The sequence below is a fragment of the Ranitomeya variabilis genome, chromosome 4 (assembly GCF_051348905.1).
Source record: "Ranitomeya variabilis isolate aRanVar5 chromosome 4, aRanVar5.hap1, whole genome shotgun sequence".
NCBI classification, from domain to species: domain Eukaryota; kingdom Metazoa; phylum Chordata; class Amphibia; order Anura; family Dendrobatidae; genus Ranitomeya; species Ranitomeya variabilis.
In genome coordinates, this window is record NC_135235.1 from 769228652 (window position 1) to 769251595 (window position 22944).

Consider the following 22944-nt stretch of genomic DNA (forward strand, 5'->3'; position numbering starts at 1 on the left):
CACGCGGTATTTTTATTTTTGTATTTTTATGAGCTCATGCTTTCAACTTTGTTTGTACTGTGATTAGTTTTTTTTAAATGAACAATTTTCTCCTTTCAGCCCACCAAATGTTGGATTGGGGGTGGTGGGGTGTAAATTAACCTTTTGTTTGTTTGCAGGAGTGAAAGAAGAGACTTTGGCTATCTGATTACCATGTGTGCATTGTAAATAGGTTTTGTCTCTGCAGTACTCAAGCAGGAATCCATTTAAATTTAGAAGTGACTTATTTTATTTTTTGAGTTTTTCACGTTTTTATATTTTGGGAATTACTGAGTATATTGGGTTTTGAAAAATGTAAACGTTAATAAGAAATGATTTTAAGTGAATGCTTCTTGATTTGCATCTATACTTCACTACAGTATTAACATGCAATACCAATGTGTGGGTTACCCTAAAGGTACCGTCACATTAAGCGACGCTGCAGCGTCGCTGTTTGGTCGCTGGAGAGCTGTCACACAGACCGCTCTCCAGCGGCAACGATGCCGAGGTCCCCGGGTAACCAGGGTAAGCATCGGGTTGCTAAGCGCAGGGCCGCGCTTAGTAACCCGATGTTTACCCTGGTTACCAGCGTAAAAGTTAAAAAAACAAACAGTACATGCTCACCAGCGCGTCCCCCAGCCTCTGCTTCCTGACACTGACTGAGCTCCGGCCCTAACAGCACAGCGGTGACGTCACCGCTGTGCTTTCACTTTCAGTTTAGGGCCGGCGCTCAGTCAGTGTCAGGAAGCAGAGGCTGGGGGACGCGCTGGTGAGTATGTGCTGTTTGTTTTTTTAACTTTTACGCTGGTAACCAGGGTAAACATCGGGTTACTAAGCGCGGCCCTGCGCTTAGTAACCCGATGTTTACCCTGGTTACCAGTGTAAAATATCGCTGGTATCCTTGCTTTTGCTGTCAAACACGGCGATACACGGCGACCTAGCGACCAAATAAAGTGCAGACCTTCTAACAGCGACCAGCAATTTCACAGCGGGATCCAGATCGCTGCTGCGTGTCAAATACAGCGATATCGCTATCCAGGTCGCTGCAACGTCACGGATCGCTGGCGATATCGCCTAGTGTGACGGTACCTTTAGTGTGATTTTCTTTGTTCATATGTAAATGAGGAACCACTGCGTACTGACTGAATGCATTGCTGAAGTCAGGGACAGTGTGTGCATGTAATGTGTTTGTGCAGCGCCCCAGAGTCCTGGTCGTTGCAGTACTGATGCTCCGCCGCTAAGGGGGGCTATGGTACGTCTGATGGCACTGAAGGAGTTCACCTGACCAGGTATCACAGACACCAAAACACTTCACAGTCTGGCCTCCAGGGGGAGCTAAGGGTGCTATGTATTAGGCCACTCCTCACAATCTGGTAAAACTGGGGGTTGGATAGGAAGTTAGGGAGAAGCTGACTGGGGATTGAACAGGCAACACCCTGTGGCAGAGGGTGTTGCGGGGAGAGACTCAGAGGGGTCCCTGTCAGGGGTGGGATCCTGACAGAGGCCTAGCGAACAGAGAGAACGTTACGGGACCGCGCCTGCACTTGATCGCGGCGGTACCCTAAGAAAGGACAAGAAGCGAGGTATATTGTGCTGAGTGAGAAACGAGATCAACGCAACAAGGAGAAATACCAGTGGGAGTCGTGCTGTAAGACGAGGCAACATCCTACTGAGGCGCGTAGCCGGTGGCCCGAACGCCGAGGAAGTATTAGGCTCCAAGCAATACTTCAAACCTACGGCAGGACAGTCAGCTATAGGAGGGCTGTCTCACACAAATCACCTACGAAGACACAGGGGGCAACAATAGGAGAAGGGCGACACTAGGGTCCAGGAAGAGCTCCGAGCCTACCCGTCATACGGGTGCGTCCTAGCCATGTCATCTGGGGGACGAGGAAGAACATCAGAATCGAGTTGTGAGGGAACACGAGAAACAGACACAACAGTTGTGGGGGGACTATCCCGTAAGCACAGCAGGGGAGGACCACAACACACAAGCGCTAGAAGGTAGGCACAGATTTCCACCTGCAAAGGGAGCTCTGGAGGTGCCATCGGACCGGCCGGACTTGCGCAGCCTGGTTAACCGTATTCCGGACTGAGGATCCTGAAGCCTTCAGTAAAGAGGTAAAGAGACTGCAACCTGGTGTCCTCGTTATTTACTGTGACCAGCACTGCACCGCACTACCACCACCATCCACACCTATTATTGGGTGCCCCTCAGCAGGGTCACGGACCGGGTCTAGCCACCATGACAATCCCAGAGCAGAGACTCAGAGGCCCGGTACTGGGTACCCCCCGGCCCTGCGGCAGTGGGGGCGCTAAAACTTGGCGTCACGAACAGGATCTACTTAAGCCTGAAGAATCGGGTCATGTGTGCCTTGGAACTGTGCTTTATTGTGCTTGGACTGTGACTTATTGCAAAGACTGTGCGGTGCCACTTGCCGCCAAAAACCGCCGCCATTGCAGTGCTGAGGAGAGCGCGGGAGAAGAAGAGGGGCGTGGAGTAGGCGTGGACCAGCTGAAGAGCGCGAAAGACAATGGCCGCCCAGTCTAAACATTTTTGCATCTTGAGTACGTGTCCGTCAGCAGCCGAGGTCCGCCTTCTCATCCTCTTTGGAGAGTGGGGACCATGGAGATGGGGCCGCCCACGAAAGAGACCGCGGGAAGAAGACACTGGAGAGGAAGCAAAGATGGCGACGCCAGGAGCACCGCGTGGGGATGACCTGACCCAGCATGAGGCTGCACCACCCGACACAGCCCCAGATGCGCCATCGTTGCAGGGACTGGCCCTTACGGAGCTACCGACGGGCAGACCCAACTGGCCGCCTTCTGAGGAGTGTGTGGCCGCAGCCGAGGCCCGGCAGATAGCACGTCGCCTTGAGGCCGACGCTCGTGTGACCGCTCGACTGGGCCAGCCTACGGAGGTCCGCCTGACTCCGGTGTCCCCTGCTTCCTCCATCCCAGCCGCGGCAGAGTGTGAGCTGCAGGCACAGGGCCTGAGGATCCTGCTGGAGGCAGAACACCTGCGGCGCCTGATGGCGGCATGGCAGAACAGACCCCAACCTGCAGCCCAGGTCGACCTGACGAGTTGTGAGGAGGTTCCGCCGTCACACTGGGGTGTGGTGGTGTTCTTCAACTCCCGGGAAGGAAGGGGAGTCATTCAAGAAATTGGAGAGCCACTGCAGGTCCGTGTTGACCGGAAGGAAGTGGAGCCCTGCGGAGGAAGGTATGGCCGCGACCTGGAGCCCGGGGATGCAGTAACCTACACGTGATGGAGGAGGGAAACTGGCTGGATAGCTCGGGGCGTCCAGCGGTGCGTCGCACTCCAGGCCACTGCCGGAACGTTGGAGGACGAGCCTCCTGCGGGGAAGGTGCCGGAACCTGCCCCCGCGGAACCCCAGGGAATCCAGGCCCACCGTGTAGCTACGGGTCGTGCTCACCCACGAGCGAGGAGGGTGTCCCGACGAGGAATCCTGTTGTTGCTGAATCCAGGACCAGTCCTTGTCATGCCACCCGTCTGCCAGGTGAGGCCTGGAAGGAGGCCGCCTCCTGCTCAGCCAGAAACTGAGTAAGCAAGAATGCTTCATCATTTGTAAATAGTTAACTGTTTGTCCTCTTGCTGCTACAACCCGATTAGGGTAACTCTTAAAGGGATCCCTTTGTTTACCTGGGATCCCTTCTTCTGCTTTTTGTTTTTGTTTCCTGTTTTATCATTGTTGAAAGAACTGCTGGATCATGAACACTGCATGATTACAAACTCCTTGTAAATAGTTTGCACCTTCTTAAAGGTGCCCTCTACTGGTTTTACAAAAGAAAGGACTCTTTGCGAAGAAACTGTTCCTGGAAACAGCACCGGAGTCCTTACTGCATACGGACTTGCAGCTTGAGAAGTTGCGCTACCTCATAGAGACTTGGTTCCTTCTTAAAGGGAACGTTCATCGATAGCACTTAACGTATAATGATGCCTTAAGAGAAATAGTGATAATGCTTACATGTGAAGTTATATGTAGTTAGACAGATAATTGTAAGAAATGTTTAATAATGATGTTGCTAGAAGAATGAGGACAGGAAGTGAACCCGTATGGGGTTAGTCGGTGAGTCCTCCTAGGAGCCATACAGAGATGGCTCAGTGATCTTGAACTGAGAGATGGATGATACGTTCTATACTGTGTATAGTAGCAGAAAGGCAGTAGGCCCGGGCGGAAAGGGGCGGTCCTGCAACAGAACGAGAGGCAGTAGGCCTGGGGCAGATAGACAGACGGTCCTGCAGATGTAAGAATGGAAAATGAAGAAAAAGTTGATTAGCCTTATAATGTTTATAAGAAGGTCTTTAGTGGATTCAGCGTGTATGTCCTTAAAGGCAATGTTAAATTACTGTTCAGAAATTTGCACTAAGTAGAATACCCGGTTGGGTAAGAAAAGTTATTTATAGTATGTTATTTAAAGTATTTAACCATGTTTGTAACGTTCAAGTGTCCTCACCTCCCATAAAGGGAAGCTCTGTTCAAACTTACTTGTTTGTTGTGAATTTGGATTCTGGGCTCCCCCGGTGGCTACTGGTGGAATTGAACTTGTGACATCATCTTCCCTGTTCACCTGTTCTGATTAGATCTGGGTGTCGCTATATAACCTGGCTTCTCTGTTAGATGCTTGCCGGTCAACAATGTTATCAGAAGCCTCTCTGTGCTTGTTCCTGCTCCCAGACATCTACTAGATAAGTTGGACATTCGTCCATGTTTTGTTTTTGTATTTTGGTTCCAGTTCACAGCTGCAGTTTCGTTACTGTGTCTGGAAAGCTCTTGTTGATCAGGAATTGCCACTCTGGTATTATGAGTTAATGTCAGAGTCCTAAAGTAATTTCTGGATGTGTTTTGTTAGGGTTTTCTACTGACCATGAAAGTATGCTTTCTGTCTTCTGCTATCTAGCAAGCGGACCTCAAATTTGCTAAAACTATTTTCCTGCTGCGTTTGTTGTTTCATCTCATTTCACCGCCAATATATGTGGGGGGCTTCTGTCTCCTTTTGGGGCATCTCTCTAGAGGTGAGTCAGGTCTAATATTTCCCTCTGCTAGCATTATTTAGTTCTCCGGCCGGCGCTGGGCATATAGGGATAAAAAGTAGGACATGCTACCTGGCTACTTCTAGATTATGCGGTAGTTTTAGTTCATGGTCAGTACAGTTACATCTTCCAAGAGCTTGTTCCTATAAAGGCTTATGCTAGTTCTCTGGCCATGGAGAACATGACAGTTTGACCGGCCATCTAAAGGGTTAAAATCCTTGGCTGAGAAAGGAGAGAAATAAGAAGTCTGCTGAGAGGTTTTTTTTTTTTTTTTTTTTTTTTCTGTGCTCTTAATTGGATCACTTGCCAGTCTGTCTATGCTGCAGTCTTTCTTTTTTTTCTCTCTCCTTATAATCTTTGAATGGCTTTGTGTTCACCTGTTAATAATGGATCTTCAGAGTGTAACTGCTGGTTTGAATAATCTCACCACGAAAGTACAAAATTTGCAAGATTTTATTATTCATGCTCCGGTATCTGAGCCGAGAATTCCTTTGCCGGAATTCTTCTCAGGGAATAGATCTAGCTTTCAGAATTTTAGAAATAATTGTAAGCTATTTTTGTCCCTGAAATCTCGTTCTGCTGGAGACCCTGCACAGCAGGTTGGGATTGTGATTTCCTTGCTCCGCGGCGACCCTCAAGACTGGGCTTTTGCATTGGCACCAGGGGATCCTGCGTTGCGCAATGTGGATGCGTTTTTTCTGGCCTTAGGCTTGCTTTATGAGGAACCTCATTTGGAACTTCAGGCAGAAAAAACTTTGATGTCCCTATCGCAGGGGCAAGATGAAGCTGAAATTTACTGCCAAAAATTCCGTAAATGGTCTGTGCTTACTCAGTGGAATGAGTGTGCCTTGGCGGCTACTTTCAGAGAGGGTCTTTCTGATGCCATTAAGGATGTTATGGTGGGGTTCCCTGTGCCTGCAGGTCTGAATGAGTCCATGACAATGGCCATTCAGATCGATAGGCGTCTGCGGGAGCGCAAACCAGTGCATCATCTGGCGGTGTCCACTGAGAAGACGCCAGAAAACATGCAGTGTGATAGAATTCTGTCCAGAAGCGAGCGGCAGAATTTTAGACGGAAAAATGGGTTGTGTTTCTATTGTGGGGATTCTACTCATGTTATATCAGCATGCTCTAAGCGTACTAAAAAGCTTGATAAATCCGTTTCCATTGGCACTTTACAGTCTAAATTTATTTTGTCTGTGACCCTGATTTGCTCTTTGTCATCTATTACTACGGACGCCTATATCGACTCTGGCGCCGCTTTGAGTCTTATGGATTGGTCCTTTGCCAATCGTTGTGGGTATGATTTAGAGCCTTTGGAGACTCTTATTCCTCTGAGGGGGATTGACTCCACCCCATTGGCTAATAATAAACCACAATACTGGACACAAGTGACTATGTGTATTAATCCGGATCACCAGGAGACTATTCGTTTTCTGGTGCTGTATAATCTACATGATGATTTGGTGCTGGGATTGCCATGGCTGCAGTCTCACAACCCAGTCCTTGACTGGAGAGCTATGTCTGTGTTGAGCTGGGGATGTAAGGGGACTCATGGGGACGTACCTTTGGTGTCCATTTCATCATCTATCCCCTCTGAAATCCCTGAGTTCCTGTCTGATTATCGTGACGTCTTTGAAGAACCCAAGTTGGGTTCACTACCTCCGCACCGTGAGTGCGATTGTGCTATAGATTTAATTCCGGGTAGTAAATACCCAAAGGGTCGTTTATTTAATCTGTCTGTGCCTGAACATACTGCTATGCGAGAATATATAAAGGAGTCCTTGGAAAAGGGACATATTCGTCCATCGTCATCTCCCTTAGGAGCCGGTTTTTTCTTTGTGTCAAAAAAAGACGGCTCTTTGAGACCATGTATTGATTATCGGCTTTTGAATAAAATCACGGTTAAATATCAATACCCATTGCCGTTGCTGACTGATTTGTTTGCTCGCATAAAGGGGGCCAAGTGGTTCTCTAAGATTGATCTCCGTGGGGCGTATAATTTGGTGCGGATCAGGCAGGGGGATGAGTGGAAAACCGCATTTAATACGCCCGAGGGCCACTTTGAGTATTTGGTGATGCCTTTTGGTCTTTCTAATGCCCCTTCAGTCTTCCAGTCCTTTATGCATGATATTTTCCGCGATTTTTTGGATAAATTTATGATAGTGTATCTGGATGATATTCTGATTTTTTCGGATGATTGGGACTCTCATGTCCGGCAAGTTAAGAGGGTTTTTCAGGTTTTGCGGTCTAATTCTCTGTGTGTCAAGGGTTCTAAGTGCGTTTTTGGGGTTCAGAGAATTTCCTTTTTGGGATATATTTTTTCTCCCTCTTCCATTGAGATGGATCCTGTCAAGGTTCAAGCTATTTGTGATTGGACGCAGCCCTCTTCTCTTAAAAGTCTTCAGAAATTTTTGGGCTTTGCCAACTTTTACCGTCGATTTATTTCTGGTTTTTCGGATGTCGTTAAGCCATTGACCGATTTGACTAGACAGGGTGCTGATGTTGCTAATTGGTCCCCTGATGCTGTGGAGGCCTTTCAGGAGCTTAAGCGCCGTTTTTCTTCTGCCCCTGTGTTGCGTCAGCCTGATGTGACTCTTCCTTTTCAGGTTGAGGTCGACGCGTCTGAGATCGGGGCTGGGGCAGTGTTGTCGCAGAAAAGTTCTGACTGCGCCGTGATGAGGCCTTGTGCCTTCTTTTCCCGTAAATTTTCGCCCGCTGAGCGGAATTATGATGTTGGGAATCGGGAGCTTTTGGCCATGAAGTGGGCGTTTGAGGAGTGGCGCCATTGGCTCGAGGGGGCCAGACATCAGGTGGTGGTATTGACTGACCACAAAAATTTGATCTATCTTGAGACCGCCAGGCGCCTGAATCCTAGACAGGCGCGCTGGTCATTATTTTTCTCTCGGTTTAATTTTGTGGTATCGTACCTACCGGGTTCTAAGAATGTTGGGGCGGATGCCCTTTCTAGGAGTTTTGAGCCGGATTCACCCGGCAACTCTGACCCCACAGGTATTCTTAAGGAGGGAGTTATCTTGTCAGCCGTTTCTCCAGACCTGCGGCGGGCCTTGCAGGAGTTTCAGGCGGATAGACCGGATCGTTGTCCGCCTGATAGGTTGTTTGTTCCTGATGATTGGACCAGTAGAGTCATCTCTGAGGTACATTCTTCTGCATTGGCAGGTCATCCTGGAATTTTTGGTACCAGGGATTTGGTGGCAAGATCCTTCTGGTGGCCTTCCCTGTCACGGGATGTGCGAGGCTTTGTGCAGTCTTGTGACGTTTGTGCTCGGGCCAAGCCTTGTTGTTCTCGGGCTAGTGGATTATTGTTGCCCTTGCCTATTCCTAAGAGGCCTTGGACACACATCTCGATGGATTTTATTTCAGATCTGCCTGTTTCTCAGAAGATGTCTGTCATCTGGGTGGTGTGTGACCGTTTTTCTAAGATGGTCCATTTGGTTCCCCTGCCCAAATTGCCTTCTTCTTCCGAGTTGGTGCCCCTGTTTTTTCAAAATGTTGTTCGTTTGCATGGTATTCCTGAGAATATCGTTTCTGACAGAGGAACCCAATTCGTGTCTAGATTTTGGCGGGCATTCTGTGCTAGGATGGGCATAGATTTGTCTTTTTCGTCTGCTTTTCACCCTCAGACTAATGGCCAGACCGAGCGGACTAATCAGACCCTGGAGTCATATCTGAGGTGTTTTGTGTCTGCTGACCAGGATGATTGGGTTGCTTTTTTGCCATTGGCGGAGTTCGCCCTCAATAATCGGGCCAGCTCTGCCACTTTGGTGTCCCCGTTTTTCTGTAATTCGGGGTTCCACCCTCGATTTTCCTCCGGTCAGATGGAATCCTCGGATTGTCCTGGAGTGGATGCGGTGGTGGAGAGATTGCATCATATCTGGGGGCAGGTGATGGACAATTTAAAGTTGTCCCAGGAGAAGACTCAGCTTTTTGCCAACCGTCACCGTCGTGTTGGTCCTCGGCTTTGTGTTGGAGATTTGGTGTGGTTGTCTTCTCGTTTTGTCCCTATGAAGGTCTCATCTCCTAAGTTTAAGCCTCGGTTCATCGGTCCGTATAAAATATTGGAGATTCTTAACCCTGTTTCCTTCCGTTTGGACCTCCCTGCATCCTTTTCTATTCATAACGTTTTTCATCGGTCGTTATTGCGCAGGTATGAGGCACCGGTTGTGCCTTCCGTTGAGCCTCCTGCTCCGGTGTTGGTTGAGGGTGAGTTGGAGTACGTTGTGGAAAAAATCCTAGACTCCCGTGTTTCCAGACGGAGACTCCAGTATCTGGTCAAGTGGAAGGGATACGGCCAGGAGGATAATTCTTGGGTCACTGCATCTGATGTTCATGCCTCTGATCTGGTTCGTGCCTTTCATAGGGCCCATCCTGATCGCCCTGGTGGTTCTGGTGAGGGTTCGGTGCCCCCTCCTTGAGGGGGGGGTACTGTTGTGAATTTGGATTCTGGGCTCCCCCGGTGGCTACTGGTGGAATTGAACTTGTGACATCATCTTCCCTGTTCACCTGTTCTGATTAGATCTGGGTGTCGCTATATAACCTGGCTTCTCTGTTAGATGCTTGCCGGTCAACAATGTTATCAGAAGCCTCTCTGTGCTTGTTCCTGCTCCCAGACATCTACTAGATAAGTTGGACATTCGTCCATGTTTTGTTTTTGTATTTTGGTTCCAGTTCACAGCTGCAGTTTCGTTACTGTGTCTGGAAAGCTCTTGTTGATCAGGAATTGCCACTCTGGTATTATGAGTTAATGTCAGAGTCCTAAAGTAATTTCTGGATGTGTTTTGTTAGGGTTTTCTACTGACCATGAAAGTATGCTTTCTGTCTTCTGCTATCTAGCAAGCGGACCTCAAATTTGCTAAAACTATTTTCCTGCTGCGTTTGTTGTTTCATCTCATTTCACCGCCAATATATGTGGGGGGCTTCTGTCTCCTTTTGGGGCATCTCTCTAGAGGTGAGTCAGGTCTAATATTTCCCTCTGCTAGCATTATTTAGTTCTCCGGCCGGCGCTGGGCATATAGGGATAAAAAGTAGGACATGCTACCTGGCTACTTCTAGATTATGCGGTAGTTTTAGTTCATGGTCAGTACAGTTACATCTTCCAAGAGCTTGTTCCTATAAAGGCTTATGCTAGTTCTCTGGCCATGGAGATCATGACACTTGTTATTTGCATTTCCAAAATTGTATGTCTTTTTGCTGACATGTATTGTTGTTTTCTTCCCAGTCCAGGAGTACTGGATTTAACCGGGGGGGAGTGCAGCGCCCCAGAGTCCTGGTCGTTGCAGTACTGATGCTCCGCCGCTAAGGGGGGCTATGGTACGTCTGATGGCACTGAAGGAGTTCACCTGACCAGGTATCACAGACACCAATACACTTCACAGTCTGGCCTCCAGGGGGAGCTAAGGGTGCTATGTATTAGGCCACTCCTCAAAGTCTGGTAAAACTAGGGGTTGGATAGGAAGTTAGGGAGAAGCTGACTGGGGATTGAACAGGCAACACCCTGTGGCAGAGGGTGTTGCGGGGAGAGACTCAGAGGGGTCCCTGTCAGGGGTGGGATCCTGACAGAGGCCTAGCGAACAGAGAGAACATTACGGGACCGGGCCTGCACTTGATCGCGGCGGTACCCTAAGAAAGGACAAGAAGCGAGGTATATTGTGCTGAGTGAGAAACGAGATCAACGCAACAAGGAGAAATACCAGTGGGAGTCGTGCTGTAAGACGAGGCAACATCCTACTGAGGCGCGTAGCTGGTGGCTGGAACGCCGAGGAAGTATTAGGCTCCAAGCCATACTTCAAACCTACGGCAGGACAGTCAGCTATAGGAGGGCTGTCTCACACAAATCACCTACGAAGACACAGGGGGCAACAATAGGAGAAGGGCGACACTAGGGTCCAGGAAGAGCTCTGAGCCTACCCATCATACGGGTGCGTCCTAGCCATATCATCTGGGGGACGAGGAAGAACATCAGAATCGAGTTGTGAGGGAACACGAGAAACAGACACAACAGTTGTGGGGGACTATACCGTAAGCACAGCAGGGGAGGACCACAACACACAAGCGCTAGAAGGTAGGCACAGATTTCCACCTGCAAAGGGAGCTCTGGAGGTGCCATCGGACCGGCCGGACTTGCGCAGCCTGGTTAACTGTATTCCGGACTGAGGATCCTGAAGCCTTCAGTAAAGAGGTAAAGAGACTGCAACCTGGTGTCCTCGTTACTTACTGCGTCCGGCACTGCACCGCACTACCACCACCATCCACACCTATTATTGGGCGCCCCTCAGCAGGGTCACGGGCCGGGTCTAGCCACCGTGACAATCCCAGAGCAGAGACTCAGAGGCCCGGTACCGGGTACCCCTCGGCCCTGTGGCAGTGGGGGCGCACATTTGCATTGATGTAAAAGATTAATTTGTGAAAATTGGGTTAAAAGCATATTGGTTTGGGTTATGTTTTTAATGAAAAATTTGGAAATATTTGATTTTGAGTATTAAAGGGAAGGTGCCATAAAAAAAAATTTTTTTCCAGCGATTGAAAAAATGTAAAGAATTAATGTTTACATTTTCTTAAAAAATATTATCATTTGTTTTTAATTTAGTAAAATATGAAAAATAATTTTAAAAGGTTTGGCATTTCCACTTTTAAACACTAGGGGGAGCAGCTGCTGAAATTTGACAAAAACCTAGTGTACAACTAGCTCACATTACTGCACTGCAGTAATTATGGGCGGAGTCTGCTGACGTGTGTGATGTCTCCTCTCCTCCCCTTCTGGGTGTTTGCTAGGGGATGAGAGGATTCAGGAACACAGTGAGCAGCCATTTTGTTGGTGACTGCAAAGTTATACTGACAAGTAGACAGTCACCGAGGATGGCAGGCAGCAAGGATTCTGGGAGATATATGGTGGAAGAGCAGGGTGACAGCAGCACAGAGTATTTCAGGAGAGCAGTGTGCTGGTCTTTGGGGGTCACAGAGGGAGATATATGGTGGAGGAGCAGGGTGACAGCAGCACAGAGTATTTCAGGAGAGCAGTGTGCTGGTCTATGGGGGGCGCCCTGTTCAGTGCGCGGAGCGGCCAGGGATTGTACATAGAGCGCTGTCTTTTCTACACATGGATGGACCGTCTCCTCAGAAATCCAGGAAACATTTCTGCGGATTGATGTCCTGTTCTGATCCAGACTTTGCATGCAAAGACCCCATTCCCCTCCTCAGATCCTGGCGATGTGTGAAAGCGAGACGACAGGCGCAGTCCGGGGTGACGCTGGGAAGGAAATGTAGCCATATAGTAACGATAAAAATGAGACCCCTCTCTTCAGCTGCCTTACCAGCCCTCCCCTGAAGGCACCTAACTGGAGGTCATGCTGCCCCCTCTATTACCCCAGACCCGCGTGCAGCTGCTCAACCGGAACCACCCTAGATTGGGTCCCCTTTCTGCAGATGATACTTCCATAGTGTTCTCACATAATACCACCATATAGATCACTCATAATACCGCCGTATAGAGCACACATAATACTGTCCTATAGTTCTCACATAATACCATCGCAAATAACGACGCCAGAGTGTTCTCACATAATACCGCCATATAGAGCACACATAATACAGAGCACACAATACCGCAATATACTTCACACATAATACCGCCATATACTTCACACATAATACCGTCATATAGATCTCACATAATACCACCAGTGTTCTCACATATCGCCATATAGATCACACATAATACGGCCATATATATCAAACATAATACCACCATATACATCACATAGTACCGCCATATACTTCTCACATAACGACGCCATATAGATCTCACATAATACCGCCATATAGATCACTCATAGTACTGCCATATAGAGCACACATAATACTGTCCTATAGTGCTCACATAATACCATCATATAGATCGCAAATAACGACGCCAGTGTTCTCACATAATACCACCATATAGAGCACACATAATACAGAGCACACAATACCGCAATATACTTCACACATAATACCGCCATATACTTCACACATAATACCGTCATATAGATCTCACATAATACCACCAGTGTTCTCACATATCGCCATATAGATCACACATAATACGGCCATATATATCAAACATAATACCACCATATACATCACATAGTACCGCCATATACTTCTCACATAACGACGCCATATAGATCTCACATAATACCGCCATATAGATCACTCATAGTACTGCCATATAGAGCACACATAATACTGTCCTATAGTGCTCACATAATACCATCATATAGATCGCAAATAACGACGCCAGTGTTCTCACATAATACCACCATATAGAGCACACATAATACAGAGCACACAATACCGCAATATACTTCACACATAATACCGCCATATACTTCACACATAATACCGTCATATAGATCTCACATAATACCACCAGTGTTCTCACATATCGCCATATAGATCACACATAATACCGCCATATACATCACATAGTACCGCCATATACTTCTCACATAACGACGCCATATAGATTTCACATAATACCGCCATATAGAGCACACATAATACTGCCATATAGAGCACACAATACCGCCATATAGAGCATACCGCCATATAGAGCACACATAATACCACCATATAGAGCACACATAATACCGCCATATAGATCACACATAACGGGGGAGAGGACTGCATAGGAGAGGATTAGATACACAGCTCAGTCAGTATCATACAGGATAGGATTAGATACAAGGCTCAGCACAGTATCACAGGATAGGATTAGATACACAGCTCAGTCAGTATCACACAGGATAGGATTAGATACAAGGCTCAGCACAGTATCACATAGGATAGGATTAGATACACAGCTCAGTCAGTATCACACAGGATAGGATTAGATACAAGGCTCAGCACAGTATCACATAGGATAGGATTAGATACACAGCTCAGTCAGTATCACACAGGATAGGATTAGATACAAGGCTCAGCACAGTATCACATAGGATAGGATTAGATACACAGCTCAGTCAGTATCACACAGGATAGGATTAGATACAAGGCTCAGCACAGTATCACATAGGATAGGATTAGATACACAGCTCAGTCAGTATCACACAGGATAGGATTAGATACAAGGCTCAGCACAGTATCACATAGGATAGGATTAGATACACAGCTCAGTCAGTATCACACAGGATAGGATTAGGTACATGGCTCAGCACACAGTATCCCACAGTGGAGGATTAGATACACGGCTCAGCACAGTATCACACAGGGTAGGATTAGATACAAGGCTCAGCACAGTATCACACAGGATAGGATTAGATGCATGGCTCAGCAGACAGTATCACACAGGATAGGATTAGATACATGGCTCAGTCAGTATCACACAGGATAGGATTAGATACACGGCTCAGCACACAGTATCACACAGGAGAGGATTAGATATACAGCTCAGCCACAGTATCACACAGGATAGGATTAGATACATGGCTCTGCAAACAGTATCACACAGGAGAGGATTAGATACACGGCTCAGCAGTCAGTATCACACAGGATAGGATTAGATACATGGCTCAGCAGTCAGTATCACACAGGATAGGATTAGATACACGGCTCAGCAGTCAGTATCACACAGGATAGGATTAGATACACAGCTCAGTCAGTATCACACAGGGTAGGATTAGATACAAGGCTCAACACAGTATCACACAGGATAGGATTAGATACACGGCTCAGCACACAGTATCACACAGGAGAGGATTAGATACACAGCTCAGCAGACAGTATCACACAGGAGAGGATTAGATACACAGCTCAGTCAGTATCACACAGGAGAGGATTAGATACACGGCTCAGCACACAGTATCACACAGGATAGGATTAGATATATGGCTCAGCACAGTATCACACAGGAGAGGATTAGATACACAGCTCAGCACAGTATCACACAGGAAAGGATTAGATACACAGCTCAGCACACAGTATCACACAGGATAGGATTAGATACACAGCTCAGCAGACAGTATCACACAGGAGAGGATTAGATACACGGCTCAGCAGTCAGTATCACACAGGATAGGATTAGATACATGGCTCAGTCAGTATCACAGGAGAGGATTAGATACACGGCTCAGCACACAGTATCACACAGGATAGGATTAGATACATGGCTCAGCACAGTATCACACAGGAGAGGATTAGATACATGGCTCAGCACAGTATCACACAGGAGAGGATTAGATACACAGCTCAGTCAGTATCACACAGGAGAGGATTAGATACACGGCTCAGCACACAGTATCACACAGGATAGGATTAGATACATGGCTCAGCACAGTATCACACAGGAGAGGATTAGATACACAGCTCAGCAGTCAGTATCACACAGGAGAGGATTAGATACACGGCTCAGCACACAGTATCACACAGGATAGGATTAGATACATGGCTCAGCACAGTATCACACAGGAGAGGATTAGATACACAGCTCAGCACAGTATCACACAGGAAAGGATTAGATACACAGCTCAGCAGACAGTATCACACAGGAGAGGATTAGATACACAGCTCAGCAGTCAGTATCACACAGGAGAGGATTAGATACACGGCTCAGCACACAGTATCACACAGGATAGGATTAGATACATGGCTCAGCACAGTATCACACAGGAGAGGATTAGATACACAGCTCAGCACAGTATCACACAGGAAAGGATTAGATACACAGCTCAGCAGACAGTATCACACAGGAGAGGATTAGATACACAGCTCAGCAGACAGTATCACACAGGATAGGATTAGATACACAGCTCAGTCAGTATCACACAGGAGAGGATTAGATACACAGCTCAGCAGACAGTAACACACATGGGAGGAGATACACTGCTCAGAGTCAGCACCACAAGGGATAGGATTAGATTCCCTCTCCCCCTCCCCACTGATACTTACGGCTCCCTGCTGAGTCCTTTCTTCTCCCTCCCCTCCTTGGTCTCCTCCTCCTCCTCCTATAGCTGCAGGGCTCCTGCGATTATCCTGGGAGCTGGAGCTCACAGCTGCAGTGTGAGCTCCAGGAAGATGGCGCTGATCTCCTGCCTCTGCTGTGCAGGACGGCTCAGGGGGCGTGGCCAGACACAGCAGAAAGCAGCTTATAATGCAAGCTATAGAGTCGGCTCCCGACCGCAGATCTCTATGCCCTGGGCTGCCGTAAATGCAGAGTGTAAGTGTCGTGCAGCTTCACTTACACTCCTGCAAAGCAAAATGGCGTCACCCAGAGGCTGAAAAAAAAAATTAATAATAAAAAAAAATTAAAGTTAAAAAAAGGAAATTTGTATGAAAAATAATTGTTTATATAAACAATTATTTTTAATACAAAAAATAAAATGCGGCACCTTTCCTTTAACATCATTTTGTTATTCTTATTGACATTATTGTACTCATTTGATAACTGATATTTGATAACTGATGGTACGATATATATTTCTGTGTAGAAGTCCAGACATATGCGATACATACAGGTCCTTCTCAAAAAATTAGCATATAGTGTTAAATTTCATTATTTACCATAATGTAATGATTACAATTAAACTTTCATATATTATAGATTCATTATCCACCAACTGAAATTTGTCAGGTCTTTTATTGTTTTAATACTGATGATTTTGGCATACAACTCCTGATAACCCAAAAAACCTGTCTCAATAAATTAGCATATCAAGAAAAGGTTCTCTAAACGACCTATTACCCTAATCTTCTGAATCAACTAATTAACTCTAAACACATGCAAAAGATACCTGAGGCTTTTAAAAACTCCCTGCCTGGTTCATTACTCAAAACCCCCATCATGGGTAAGACTAGCGACCTGACAGATGTCAAGAAGGCCATCATTGACACCCTCAAGCAAGAGGGTAAGACCCAGAAAGAAATTTCTCAACAAATAGGCTGTTCCCAGAGTGCTGTATCAAGGCACCTCAATGGTAAGTCTGTTGGAAGGAAACAATGTGGCAGAAAACGCTGTACAACGAGAAGAGGTGACCGGACCCTGAGGAAGATTGTGGAGAAGGACCGATTCCAGACCTTGGGGAACCTGAGGAAGCAGTGGACTGAGTCTGGTGTGGAAACATCCAGAGCCACCGTGCACAGGCGTGTGCAGGAAATGGGCTACAGGTGCCGCATTCCCCAGGTAAAGCCACTTTTGAACCATAAACAGCGGCAGAAGCGCCTGACCTGGGCTACAGAGAAGCAGCACTGGACTGTTGCTAAGTGGTCCCAAGTACTTTTTTCTGATGAAAGCAAATTTTGCATGTCATTCGGAAATCAAGGTGCCAGACTCTGGAGGAAGACTGGGGAGAAGGAAATGCCAAAATGCCTGAAGTCCAGTGTCAAGTACCCACAGTCAGTGATGGTGTGGGGTGCCATGTCAGCTGCTGGTGTTGGTCCACTGTGTTTCATCAAGGGCAGGGTCAATGCAGCTAGCTATCAGGAGATTTTGGAGCACTTCATGCTTCCATCGGCTGAAATGCTTTATGGAGATGAAGATTTCATTTTTCAGCACGACCTGGCACCTGCTCACAGTGCCAAAACCACTGGTAAATGGTTTACTGACCATGGTATTACTGTGCTCAATTGGCCTGCCAACTCTCCTGACCTGAACCCCATAGAGAATCTGTGGGATATTGTGAAGAGAAAGTTGAGAGACGCAAGACCCAACACTCTGGATGAGCTTAAGGCCGCTATTGAAGCATCCTGGGCCTCCATAACATCTCAGCAGTGTCACAGGCTGATTGCCTACATGCCACGCCGCATTGAAGCAGTCATTTCTGCCAAAGGATTCCCGACCAAGTATTGAGTGCATAACTGAACATTATTATTTGATGGTTTTTTTGTTTGTTATTAAAAAACACTTTTATTTGATTGGACGGGTGAAATATGCTAATTTATTGAGACAGGTTTTTTGGGTTATCAGGAGTTGTATGCCAAAATCATCAGTATTAAAACAATAAAAGACCTGACAAATTTCAGTTGGTGGATAATGAATCTATAATATATGAAAGTTTAATTGTAATCATTACATTATGGTAAATAATGAAATTTAACACTATATGCTAATTTTTTGAGAAGGACCTGTATGTTTGATTTAGTAGATAATTATGATCTAGATTAGAAATTTATGTTTGCTACCACAGAAAATTTCAAAGGTTGTTTTGGGCATATTTAATTGGACCAGGTATTTTTGTTGTATTCATTTGATGAAGGGGTGGAGAGATAAGCCACCAGGACCAGACGTTTTGGACTGAGTTATCATGGATCTAGTTAATACATCTTGGATTGTTGCTTTGGACTGAACTTTTTTAAGTGTGACTTTGAATTTCTTTGCAGTAGTGCAGGCTGTATCTGTGCCAATGTCCAATTGAGCGCTGAGACCGAGCCCAGATGCTGCTAAGCCGTGACCAGGGTGAACCTCAGAACCGCCAGCTGATGACAAGCGAGGGGAGAACACTAGAAGCTTCTGCCTGAATGTAAATGGCATATAAAGTGAGGCCCTGACCAGCTGCAGCAATAGAAGATGAAGGGACTCAGCCATGGACACCTGCACCCCCCTCACCCATTGCTTTGAAGAAATGAGGGGTTAATGTCATAAGCGCGGGGACAGATTATGTTTATGAGTCTGTCCTTTGGCCAACCAGGGAAAGCAGTGAAGTCATCTTGGCCTTTAGGCAAGACGATGAGGGCACAATAGTCCCCGTGCTTTCCCTGCAACGTAGACCAATCTATGTTTGTGGTCTAAAGAAGAAAAGACATTTCATTATTCCAGTACTATTTGGGCCATTGTATTGTTTTGTTTTGGATTTTTATGTCCATTGTTTTTTGAACCAACGTGGTTTCCTATTGGTAGCAAACAAATAAACAATAAAGGACAATAATGTATAATGGTTTATGAAGAATTTGAATAGTTTAGTGGTAGGATAATTAATTATATTGATTGAAATCAGGGGTGGAATGTTTAGTATGTTATATATTTTAAAACAATTTCAACACTCCAATTAGTTAATATGAATTACAGAGCTATTGACCAATCAGATATATATAATTCCCCCACGTGTTCAGAGGCCCATGCCCCAGTTGCTGAATTTCTGCCATGTGTCCTACATGAAGCCCCCTCCTCCAGTTGCAAAAAGCTGGTAAATCGGGTTTCATTGGGGATTGAGGGGGTGTACCTTTGCCAGTGGACAATAGACTGGTGACATCATTCCCCACACCTGGGGCTGGACACACCTCTGGTAGCTGGACAGATATAACAGAGGACACATGTGCTTGGGCCCCTCTCTTGCTTCCTGGACGATCAGTGATGAACTCCTACCATGCTAATGTAATGTAGGACTATTGATTATGTGTTATTTTGAGTGACTGTTTATATTTATCAACTATTGTTAAATAAATTCATTTTAGTTTATTCAATTGTCGTGTGAGCATTTATTTATTCATCACAGTTCTTTGAACCTTAACAAAACAGATGTGACCAGGGAGCAGCCCCAATTCCTTTAGAAACTCTCCCACTTTATCCCAGAGTTACTCACCTTGCCTGGATTAGTGCAGGACTTTGGTTTGATGGAAACACTTTTCCATACCCTCTGAGGAAGCTGATATGGCGAAACGCGCGTAAGATGAAATAGTGGTAAATATTTCATCTTTATCTGTATACTACTGGCACGTCGTCTACAGGATTTGTAATCTCCATCTCTTGTAAGGATGTTTACTCCTTTACACTATATGTGCTGTACTATGTTCCGGGAATATTCCATAGAGCACTTGCTGCACTTTATATCTCCTAGTTTTATTCCAGGATTGTAATGCACTGTTAGCACTTTATTTTCTTACTATTTATACCCTTTGGATAGCTTCTATAATGAGAGGACACAGAGCAGTTATAAGTGCACAGTATCTATTGACCTTATAAACTGATATCAAGTGATACATCTACAATTCGTTTACATATACAGTATCTATGTATGTATTTATCTTATACTCAAATAGAGTTGTGCTTTAAAGTTCACATTTTTGCTTTCTTGGCCTTTTTTTTTAGAGAATATGAATAACACCAAAACTTTTTCTCCACTCATGGTTAGTGGTTGGGTGAAGCCATTTATAGTCAAAATGCTGCGTCAACATTCACATGCCCTGATGATTTTGGCCTGATAACATGCACAGAAGTTGACACAAATGGGTTTGAATGGCTACTAAAGGTAACATCCTCACCTGTGACCTGATTGCAGAGTGTGTGCATAAAAGCGAAGTGTGTTTCTGGGATCCAGACAGACTCTTGCATCTTTCATCCAGACACTGACTTTTCTGGATTGTGAATCATGGGGAAAGCAAAAGAATTGTCAAATGATCTATGGGAAAAGGAAGTTGAATTGTATAAAACAGGAAAGGGATATCCAAGGAATTGACAATGCCAGCCAGCAGCGTTCACACAGTGATTAACAAAATTGAAAATCAGGGGCTCTGTAAAAACAAAACCCCGGTCAAGTAGACCAACAAAAATGTCATCCACAACTGTCTGGAAAATTGTCCGGGATGCAAAGAAAAACCCACAAATAACATCAGCTGAAATACTGGACTCTCTGAAAACTAGCAGTGTGGCTGTTTCAAGATGCACAATGAGAAAGCACTTGAAGAAAAATGCGCTGCATGGTCGAGTCGCCAGAAGAAAGCCACTATAGCGCAAATGCAACAAAGTATCTCGCCTACAATATGCAAAACAGCACAGACACAAGCCTCAAAACTTCTGGAACAAGGTAATTTGGAGTGGTGAGACCAAAATTGAAATTTTTGGCCACAACTAAAAACTTTACATTTGGAAAGGAACACCATTCCTACTGTAAAGCACGGAGGTGGATCACTGATGTTTTGGGGAAGTGTGAGTTACAAAGGCACATGAAACTTGATTAAAGTTGAAAGAAAGATGAATGCAGCACGTTATCAGCAAATACTGGAGGCAAATTTGCACTCATCAGCCCGGAAGCTGCACATGGGACATACTTGGACGTTCTAACATGACAACGTTCCAAAACACAAGGCCAAGTCGACCTGTCATTAGCTACAGCAGAACAACGTGAAGGTTCTGGAGTGGCCATCTTAGTCTCTTGACCTCAATATCATTGAGCCACTCTAGGAAGATATCAGTTCACGCTAGACAGCCCAGGAATAAAATTACAGGAACTGGAGGCTTTTTGCAAAGAACAGCTTTACCATCTAAGAAAATAAAGAACCTCATCCACAACTACCACAAAAGACTTCAAGCTGTCCTTGATGCAAGAGGGGGCAATACACTGTATTAAGAAATCGGGTATGTGAACTTTTGATCAGGGTCATTTGGATGTTTTGGGTTGTCATTATGATTTATCCCCTTCACGACCTTCGCCGTACTAGTACTGCAGAGGTCGTTTCCCTCCCTTTGATGTGGGCTCCGGCGCTGAGCCTACATCTTTCCTGTCAGCTCTTTTGAACAGCTGACATATGCCCGGAATAGCCGCGGTTGAAATGGCGATCCATAGCAAGTAATTCCATAGCATCATAGCAAATAATTCTACTGCTTAGAGGCGATGTCACGAAGTGACTGTTCAAGCGTGACACGGCCCAACGGGTGGTTGGTCACAAAGCGGCACGACTCACCAGGAAACACCGGGGACACTTTAACAACGGTGGGCCCTTGGTTAGAGAACGGGGAAATGGACACCTCCAGCACTCTCCTTAGTATGTGCCCTAATCTTCCTGACGTCCCTATACAGGTTCTTTCAACCTGTCGCTGAGCGGCATACCTTAGCCCTCACTCGACCTGCACCTATCCCTGGGTAGGAAATGGCGATTGAGAACATTGGTCCCACCGCTGCACTAATAAATACAAAGGGAAAGTAAGACAAACAAGGTATAAGCAAACAACACTTAGCTTTTTCAGCTGCAATGCACCGCACAGCAGAGTAATGCACCAGGTATGAATATTCAGCAGAAGAACCACTGCACTCAGATAACTCCTTCCACCTGCTTGATCCCAAGAAGGACCTGTATAACCAAGTTAGCTGATGTCTCAGGTGACCTTATGAAGGATGGTGGGAGTGTCACCTCCTTGTCTTGCGTGACACCATGACATATGATACTCGGCACATATCTAGTTTGGTATACGTGACTGCAGGTCACTGACCACCTACGCTCTGGGCTACATCCTTAAGCTGATCTTTGGCTACTGTTTGTGTTCTACTCACACTAGCATCTAAAAATTAAACGTAGTACACTGATGAAGGTCTATCACGACCGAAACGTTTGTAACTAGTGGCTACTGTATGTATTAAATTTTGAATTTTGCACCAAAAATCCCTGAGTGTGCCCAGTATTTCATACTTATGAACTAGTAATGATGTGAAGAATCATAATGGCAGGTCAGTTTTAGCATTTGGTGAACATGGTAAAAAAAAAATCCAAAAAAACATTGTGGAATTGCACTTTTTTGCAATTTCACCGCACTAGGATTTTTTTCAGCGTTTTCTGGTACAAAACAAGGTAAAACCAATGATGTTATTCAAAAGTACAACTCATCCCGGAAAAAGCAAGCCCTCACATGGCTATATTGACTGAAAAATATAAAAGTTATGGCTCTGGAAGGAGGGGAGGTGAAAACTGATACGCAAAAACGAAAAAGGCCAGGGTCTTGAAGGGGTTAAAAAGAGAAAACAATAGTTTGACAACAAATGGCTTCACCCAACCACTACCCATGAGTGGAGAAAAAGGTTTGGCGTTATCAATCATATTCTCTGAAAAAAAACCAAGAAAGCAACAATTCTGCCGGGGTATGTAAACTTTTGAGCACAACTGTATGGTGC